The sequence below is a fragment of the Saccopteryx bilineata genome, chromosome 1 (genome assembly GCF_036850765.1).
Source record: "Saccopteryx bilineata isolate mSacBil1 chromosome 1, mSacBil1_pri_phased_curated, whole genome shotgun sequence".
In the NCBI taxonomy this organism is placed as follows: Eukaryota; Metazoa; Chordata; class Mammalia; order Chiroptera; family Emballonuridae; genus Saccopteryx; species Saccopteryx bilineata.
Window position 1 is genome coordinate 232,182,900 of NC_089490.1, and position 9,465 is coordinate 232,192,364.

The 9,465-nt window shown below is 39.4% G+C and overlaps 1 pseudogene; it reads right to left on the reverse strand.

The window, feature by feature from the left end:
* Positions 1-873: 873 nt before the first annotated feature.
* Positions 874-949, reverse strand: LOC136321522 (small nucleolar RNA U3; annotated as a pseudogene).
* Positions 950-9,465: the final 8,516 nt, after the last annotated feature.

The window sequence follows — 9,465 nt, forward strand, 5'->3', positions numbered from 1 at the left end:
TTCTGCTCTGATCTTTATTATTTCCTTCCTTCTACTACCTCTGGGCCTTACTTGCTGTTCTTTTTCTAGTTCTTTTAGATGAAGTGTTATGTTGTTTATTTGAGCTTTTTCAAGCTTCTTAAAGAGTGCCTGTAGTGCTATGAGCTTCCCTCTCAGTACCGCTTTTGCTGTGTCCCATAAATTTTGAGTTGTTGTATACTTGTTATCATTCATTTCTAGGAATTTTTTAATTTCTTTTTTGATCTCATTGTTAACCCATTCATTATTTAATATCATGCTATTTAGTTTTTGTGTGTTTGAGTATTTTTCAGTTTTTCTGTTGTGGTTGATTTCTAGTTTTATGCCATTGTGATCAGAGAAAATGTTTGATATGATTTTAATCTTCTTAAATTTGTTGAGACTTCTTTTGTGCCCTAACATGTGGTCTATCCTAGAGAATGTACCATGAGCACTTGAAAGAATGTATATTCTGCTGCTTTAGGGTGAAAGGTTCTGAAGATATCTATTAAATCCAGTTGATTTAGTGTGTCCTGTAAGTCTGTTGTTTCTTTGTTAATTTTCTTTCTTGAGGATCTAACTAGTGATGTTAGTGGGGTATTGAAATCCTCTGCTATTATTATATTGCTGTTCATCTCACCCTTTATATCCATCAAAGTCTGCTTTATATATTTAGGTGCTCTTATATTAGGTGCGTAGATTTTATAATGGTTATATCTTCCTGTTGGATTGCTCCCTTCATCATTATGTAGTGACCTTCTTTATTTCTTACTATCCCTTTGTTTTAAAGTCCATTTTGTCTGATATAAATATTGCTTCCCCAGCTTTTTTTCATTTCCATTTGCATGAAATATTTTTTTCCATCCTTTTGCCTTTACTCTGTATGTATCTTTTGTTTTGAGATGTGTCTCTTGTAACAAACTATAGAAATGATCCCTGAAAGTATAATCTTGAGAGATGTGTCTCTTGTAGACAGCATATGTATGGGTCCTGTTTTCTTATCCACGCACCTACCCTATGTCTTTTATTTGGATCATTTAATTCATTTACATTTAAGGTTATTATTGATATGTGGTTGTTTATTGCCATTTTATTCTTTAAAGCTGTATTCTTCTTTTGCTATATTCTTTTTCCACTTTGATCTGTTTACAACAGGCCCCTTAACATTTCCTGCAGCATTGGTTTGTTTGTAATTAATACTTTGAGTGTTTTGTTTTTTGTTTTTTTTTGGTCTGGGAAGCTTTTTATTTCTCCTTCAATTTTAAATGATAGCCTTGCTGGATAAATAAGTCTTGGTTGTAGGCTCTTGTTTTGCATTACTTTGAATAATTCTTGCCATTCCCTTCTGGCCTCAAGTGTTTCTGTTGAGCAGTCAGATGTCATCCTTATGGGGGCTCCTTTGTGGGTGATAGCCTTTTTTTCTAGCAGCTTTTAATATTTTGTCTTTATCTTTGGTATTTTAATTATGATGTGGCTTGGTGTAAGTCTTTTTGGTTTTCTTTTTAATGAAGTTCTCTGTGCTTCTTGAACTTGCAAGACCCTTCCTTGCATCAATTTAGGGAAGTTTTCAGCTATGATTTTATTGAATAAAGTTTCTATCTCTTGTTCTTTCTCTTCTTCTTCAGGAACTCCTATGATGCGGGTGTTATTTCTCTTCATGTTGTCGCAGAGCTCTCTCAGAGTTTCTTCAGATTTTTTGAGTCTCTTCTTTTTTCTTCTCTGGTTTCATGCCTTTGTTCATCTTGTCCTCCAACTCGCTGATTCAGTCCTCAATTTCATCCATCCTGCTTTTAATTCTTTCCATTGTGGTCTTCATTTCTGATATTGTATTTGTCACCTATGACTGATTCTTTTTTAATATTTCAATGTCCTTTTTATACTTCCTATCTCTTTATTTAGGTGTTTGTAATGACTGTCCATTGTTGTTCTAAGATCCCTAAGCATCCTAACAATCACTATTCTAAACTCTGCATCTGGCAATTTGATTTTTTCCATATCACTCAGTTCCTTTTCTGGAGATTTCTCTCGTGGTTTCATTTGGATTGCACTTCTCTGTCTTCTCATATGTCTATGTGTTTGGGTATGTTGTTTGTAGTGCTGGTTGAGTCTAGTTTTGGTGTTGTCTGCCTCCATGAAAATTTCTTAAGGCAAGAAATTGTTAGAATTATCAGATGTTGCTTGATAAATATTTGACTGATTGATTGATTCTGAACTATGTGCCACAACTGGCAAAAAGCTTTAACATTTAAATTCAGGTGGTCTTTAAAGAAAGAAATAGATAAATTCAGATGATCTTTTAGCAGAGGGAACTTTCTCAACCATATCTCAGTACAAAGTAGTGCTTTCTAATTGTGTTAAAATAAAGTTTCATTTTAATTTGGTAAACTCAGGAGAGGCATAAATAAAAATCGATAATTCAGCGCAAAGCATTTTCTATTATCTTGATGACAGAAATGAATACTTTTTTCAGAATATTATATTTGGATGATACACATAAAACTAATGAGTTTTAAAATCGAGCTTTTATAAACATATCTAATGTATAAAAATGAATTAAATGTGAAGAGTTCTTGTTAACTACTGATTCAGAAATAAAAGCCATTTTTTCTCTTTTACATACGTTATTTATGTAATTGTATACTTTATACACAGTTACACAGTATAAATTTTGTTTACATGCATATTTCAAACTCTCTATTTTTACTTCTAAATCAAACATACCAAAATGTTAACAGTTGTTGTCTTTATTAGTTCTTTTATTTTTCTATTTTTATTGGTCTATTTTTTTATAGTGGGCACATATCGTTTTTACAATAAAAAAATCTTTATTTTTCAAAAGATGATATTGATATTAAAAATAAAAGAGAAATTAAATTATTCAGGAGATAGAACCTGGAGAAATGAAGATACACTTGATTCGCTTTCACTTTAGGTTGTATTAAATAACCACATGCAGCCACACTTCTACTGAAGAATGAGAAAAATATCGGGCTCAGCCAAGAGTTCTCTTAACCTGAAGGAGAAAAATAGAGGCTTACTTTAAGATTATGGCTGACAATTCTTTTTTTTTCCCAGCCACAATTTTATCCGTCATTGGGAAGGTTGCTGCTCCTCTAAGAAGTGAGGGTCTCCAAACAGGGTATGAAGTAATAGATCATATATAAATAGGTTGTTTGCTGTCGGTGCAGATGCCGTCATTACTAACTACTTCCAGGCTCTTTGAGAGCTAAATAATTCTGTAATGCATCATTGAACATTTAGTTGCTTCATAGCAGATGGTTTCAGGGGTCCATCTGCTCATAGCAATGTTTTCAACAAGGCCTCTTCACCTTCACCAAAAGGTTTGGAAACGTTGGAATATTCATCCTCCACTACAGGTGTGTTTCCATGGCTCCCCTGTACTAAGAAGGGGCCACTGTCTTTTTTTTTATCCCCCAGAAAGGAGATTCTGGCCTGTGGAAGCTTAGAAAATAGTCTTGTGAGTGCTGTGGACACAAGTGAAAGAGAATCTTAATTTCAAGCATTTGTAAATTCACCTAAGGTACTGACAGAGAGAGAGAGAGAGAAAGAGGAGGGAGAGAGGGAGAGAGAGAGAGAGTATAAAGTGATTGCATTCCTGGGCTGACTGTGTTAAAAATGAGATACCAGGTAGTTCACGTTGCTCCATGGCTCCTGTTCCTAAAATGCACCAGCTCTTCTCTAGGGTTTTCTGGAGAAAAGAACGCCTTCTTCCTGCCTTTGAGGACCTCAAGAATCCTTAGGGCAAGGTCAGGATGAAATGCACCACAGAGCTCCAACTTAAACCGTACGGATAAGAGCCAGCTGAATGTAAGGCCTGCATGCTGAGGAGATTTGGGGGAAGCGTTGTGGGGACACAGCTTTCGATTCCGGGAATCCCAGATGCCCCATTCCCTAAGTGATCCCTGCAGTCAGACGACTGCAGAAACAGTATGGGTCTGCAATGAATGAGACTGGTCTAGCAGCAGCTCTCTGAATACGCAGAATTTCCTTCTCCAAATTGGAAAATTAAAAGGGAAGACAAAGTCGGTGGTGAGGAAGCCCAGACCATTAAGTGGAGGTGATTTTTGTTTGTTTCTTTTATTTTTATTTATTTATTTTTTGTATTTTTCTGAAGCTGGAACGGGAGGCAGTCAGACAAGACTCCCGCATGTGCCCGACTGGGATCCACCCAGCGCGCCCACCAAGGGGCGATGCTCTGCCCATCTGGGCATTGCTCTGTTGCGAGCAGAGCCAGTCTAGCGCCTGGCCATGGAGCCATCCCCAGCGCCTGGGCCATCTTTGCTCCAATAGAGCCTTGGTTGCGGGAGGGGAAGAGAGAGACAGAGAAGAAGGAGAGGGGGAGGGGTGGAGAAGCAGATGGGCGCTTCTCCTGTGTGCCCTGGCCGGGAATCGAACCCGGGACTTCCGCACGCCAGGCCGACGCTCTACCGCTGAGCCAACCGGCCAGGGCCAAGTGGAGGTGTTTTTAAAGACAAGAAACCAAGTCAATTTGTTTAGATGGAGCCAACCATCACCCCCAACCCAGTACGTCGAAGACACAGATTCAACACCACGCACTATGGAAGTATCTTTCAGGTGCCAAGTAATTGGAGATGTCACTCTGCTGCCCATCTGTCATCAAGGGAACAGTGAGGAGTCACGGTGTCACAGGACCCTGTCAGCATAGACCACTGTTCCTCACCGCAACCTCGAAGGCGAGTGGAGAGGAGAGAGCTCTGGGTTTTGTGTCCAAGTGCCTGCGTTTTCATTTGTCTTTCAAAAGGGAGCACATGGATTTAGCTTAGGATATGTAAAAAAATTACCGAAGCTTTCAGAGTTACATTTCAGAGTTGTTTGAAGGCAATTTATTACCTTCTTTAAAAAAACAAAAAATTGGGGGAAAAATGAGGCTCACTGAAATGAATGGTATTCTATGCAATTGTCATTGGTGGTGGCTCTAGCCTCATATTAGCACTCGTTTTTAACAGGCATTTATTAAGGACCTACTGGGTGCCCAAAATTAGACAAAGTTTCTGGTACAGACTCTTATTTCCAATCTTCGCGATCTTCCTAGTTTGTAAGCTGAAACCCCGTTTGCTAAATGGCATGTGGGGGGGATGATTTATTACGAGCTGCACGTCAGAAGGAGTGGCCTGTATCTGAGACCAGAGGGAACACACATGCCTGAGGCTGCCATCAGTGTCATCTTGATTATCCTGTCAAGAACATCCACTGAAATCGACTTGACCATCACTCTTGCTTTTGCTGCAAAAGCAGAAATAACCACAGATATGTTTTCTGTGTTTCTGAGAGCGTTAGCATCTAGGACCAGCCCAGTCTCTCTTTTGGGTGCTCACTGAGTACACAGCACAGACAGCACCATTCACCACCTGAACTGAACAAAAGGACCTGTTCTGTGCCCTCAAATAGTTGATAGTCTCATTGGGGAAAGAAGCCAAGGAACAATTGTTGGAGTGCTTGGGACCGAGGGCTTTTGAACCAGGGAAAGGAGGAAGGTGGGGGTGTGAGTCAGAAAGGCATCCATCTCCTGCCCCGTCATGGGCTCTGACACATACTTGACTTCTTTAGAGAAGAAGAGGGGAGGCAAAGAGGCCTGGGTTCACTCTAGGAAATTGTGGATTGATTTTTTTTGAATGTGAAAGTACTCTTAGGTCTGTATGTTTGGACAAAGGCACAGCATGTGAGAATACACAGAGATAGGAATGGATGGTGTGGAATCAGGGAACAGCTAGTGGTGGCAAAGACCTAGCTAAGGCTAGCCGGCCATGTTTTGAAGTCGTAAGAGAGGGAGGTAGCTAGATAAATTGGAGCCAGAAAGTGGTTGGTTTTCAATAGGAAGGTGTGCACATGGAATCTGAACTCTATCTGGTCCGTATCATACACTGCTAAACAGGTGAGTATAGCACAACTCTTTGGAACAGCCGAGACCGGCTGAGACCCAGATCTGTTCAGGTAGTGACCAGAGGCCTTGGTTATAATGAGTTTGTGACCAACAGTTTAGTGAAGAGCACCGAACAGGAAGGATCTGACACGAGACATCAGCGACAGGCTTGGTTTCAGAGGATGATGCAAATACTACTTCAAACGCGAAAGGCAGAAAATAACTTATTAGGAAGCAGTGTTCAGAAAAGGATCATCAGAATGATTAGGGGATTCTCAGAGCTGGAGAAGTCCTTGCATTTTACAAATCAGAGAATTAATTTACTGGTGAACTAATTTAATTATTTCAAAAGATTTGAGTTCAGTAAAACAAGTTATGATTAGAAGAATCATTGAGTCCTAAGTGCGGATTTAGATATGGTCAGGCATTCTTCCAGTGATTTTAATAAATACAGTGACAGTGACATTGTGTGATCTAAAAAACTGTATTTTAATTACCTTTGAATGGCTCTATCTAACTTTTCTACTTGTGGCTGATAGCTTTATAGGTGGCAGATTTGAAAGGTCATAGAAGGAAAGAAACAATGCCAAAGCAATGGTGTCAATACTTTTAACTAGTCCAGCCCTGTTTTCAAATGAAACCTTATGTAAGACCCTAACATATGAAAGTGATAAAATAAGAGTTTTTTGTTTGTTTGTTTTCTAATGTAAGAAGTGGGGAGGTAGAGAGACAGACTCCCACATGTGCCCCAACTAGGATCCACCTACCAAGCCCCATGGGGGTGATCTGGGACCGTTGCTTCATTGCTTGCTTGGCAACCAAGTTATTTTAGTGCCTAAGGCAAGGCTATGGAGCTATCCTCAGTGCGGGGCAGGGGGCTACTTGCTTCAACTGAGCCTTGGCTGCAGGAGGGAAAGGCAGAGAGAGAGAGAAAGGAGAGGGGGAGGGAAAGGGGTGGAAAAGTAGATGGTTGTTTCCTCTGTGTCTCCTTACTGGGAATTGAACCCAGGACATCCATATGCCTGGCCAATGCTCTACTGCTCAGCCAACCGGTCAGGGCCAAATAGGAGTTGTTTTTGCTAACGTAGAAGAGCTCAGCCCCCAAGGCACTAGTGCCCTGCCCCCCCCACCTCCACGTTTTCCCAGAAATGCAGGTGCCACCCATTAAGCTTTCTGCCTGGTGTCAAAACAGGTGGGCCTAAATTTCTCACTTTTAATCAATGTTTTGCTGTCCAAACACGGGGCAGATGCTAGTCATATTTGCATATTGACCTACTTCCATCTTTCAATGTAAGCATACCTGTATTTATTTTGTCTTTATTCACCAGTTGACTAAATGATTATATATCTTGCAGCATCTCTACTAAAATATCTTGTCAACACTATCACTAACATACAGCCTATTTACATAGTACTCAAAAAAGTGTAAAAAATGACTAAGTTTTTAAAATTAATAATGTCTCATAGCCCTTACTAAGTTGGCTAACAGACAGTGAGTTACAAAACATTCGTAGAAATGAGAAACTTAGAGAATGCACCCTAGAATATGAGGATTTAAAACTCTTACCAGAAAGATAGGCTACAATACGGCCATGCAGAATTTTAGTGAGGTGTCACAAAAGCAAGCAAAGAGAATCCCTTGGTTGAACCTTGTACCCTGAAAAATCTCTCTTTGGCCAACCCAAACTATGAGCACATACGACTTAATCATAATGTCTAAACAAACTAGCTTTAGCTTTGTAAAATGTAAGGTTTCCTTAAGGGATGTCTCAAATAACAATAAATATTTGTATGTTCAAAGATATGAAATGGGTTATATGCAAATTACTGCTTGTAATTGATAAAAATAGTAATTACAGATAAAAATAAATGTTTACTATATAAAATTAATAATGTACTTCTGTGAATTAAATTGACTACAAATTTGAAGGTTATTAGTGGGAAAAACATTATGCCTTTTAAATAGAAGACATCACTGCCAACAAAGGGCTGACCTACATTTGCAAAATTACTAAATTACAGTGATTAAATCTCAGGCAATTTCACTATTTTATTATAACAGGGAATATACTTCTTTCCGAGTTTACTTAGTGGTACTAGCTGCTCATTTTAGCTTCTGGCTCCCCTTACTCCCTAAAATCGCCAGTTTTGTTGTCTTAGAATAAGAAACAAGAAGAGTATGTATAGCTGAACTAAAACAGCACTTTCTTCACTCAAAACAGAGTTAGTCAGTCGGAGGTGTACATTTCAAACTGTGAAAGCTGATTTCTCACAAACCCACGTTGACATAAGATAGTTATGCTGCCCGTGGGAGTATTTTATTGGGGCCCATTTAGTCTCTTGGTCTGAACAACTAAGTTTTGGGTCATTTTACAATTTCCTACAGAGGCACAGAGAAATGAACCCAGCTCCGGACCCTGAGGCAGGATTTAATCTCACAGAACCTTCTCCCCCTGTGCCCTGTTCCATTGCATTTAGACACAGTGGCTGCCCAATAAGCCCTGACGTGTACCGCTTTCTTTCCTAACATCCCCAGTCTCCCGACATTAGATCAGATGGAAGTGAGTCTGTGACTCTTCCGTCTGCAGACTCCCTGGTACCAGACGAGCCGGAGAGGGTGATAGGTCTGAAGAGCCTGCTAATCTCAATGGCCCCTGGCAGCCGGGGCGGGGGGGAGGGGGTTCCTTTCCTGTCAAAGACACAGCAAGCAGACCAAGTGCCATAGATGAAAAGGTAGGGTGTCATTGCTGGGGAAAAGCTCCCATGGTGTGACGTGTCCTCCACCATGACTTTTTTGAGATGATGTGCAACATGAAACAACACCAGCGGCAAGAACATTTGCCACACTGAATCAGGCTCCCATGTTTACAATACTGGGAGGAAGGGCCACCACACGGCTTGTAATTCTCCTGTTCAAATGCATACAGACAGAGGTCTGGGCCCAAGTGACGCAAAACGTATCGTCTGAGTTATTGTCTAGCTGTAGAGACAGGCGAGTTCAGGAAGAGGAAAGTCACTTTGGAGACCAGCTCCCTTTACCAAAACTGTGAGAACCATGAGCTGTCCTCTTTCTGACAAACACAACCCTTAGCTGGCAGACGGAAACAGACATCCTGTAATTATGTGATAAAACCAAATGGGCTCTGAAATCTCTGAATGTTTCTGATCTTCAGAAATGTCTCTTCTCTTTCTGTAATGATTGCTCCTATGAAAATAGGCAATTTTCACTATAAAAAGTATGAGAAAGGATAACAATGTCCTTAAATATGAATTGAATAGCTGTTGTGGTAGCTTAGTCTAGTATCTATACAATATCTTGTTTCAAATAAAACAAAGAATAGATGAATTCTGATGTCCTCATCAAATAAAGTGTGTCAATATTTTAATGAATAAACTGTTGCTATCTTTTCCAAAACTCACTTGTAATAAAATTAAAATATTTTTATTTACATAGTATCTATTGAACTAAAAGAAGTATGATGACTAGTATAGTCACAACCAATTGAAAATAAAACATTTTAAATAATTTAAAAATAAAATATTGTTTATAAGGTTTATAAATTTAA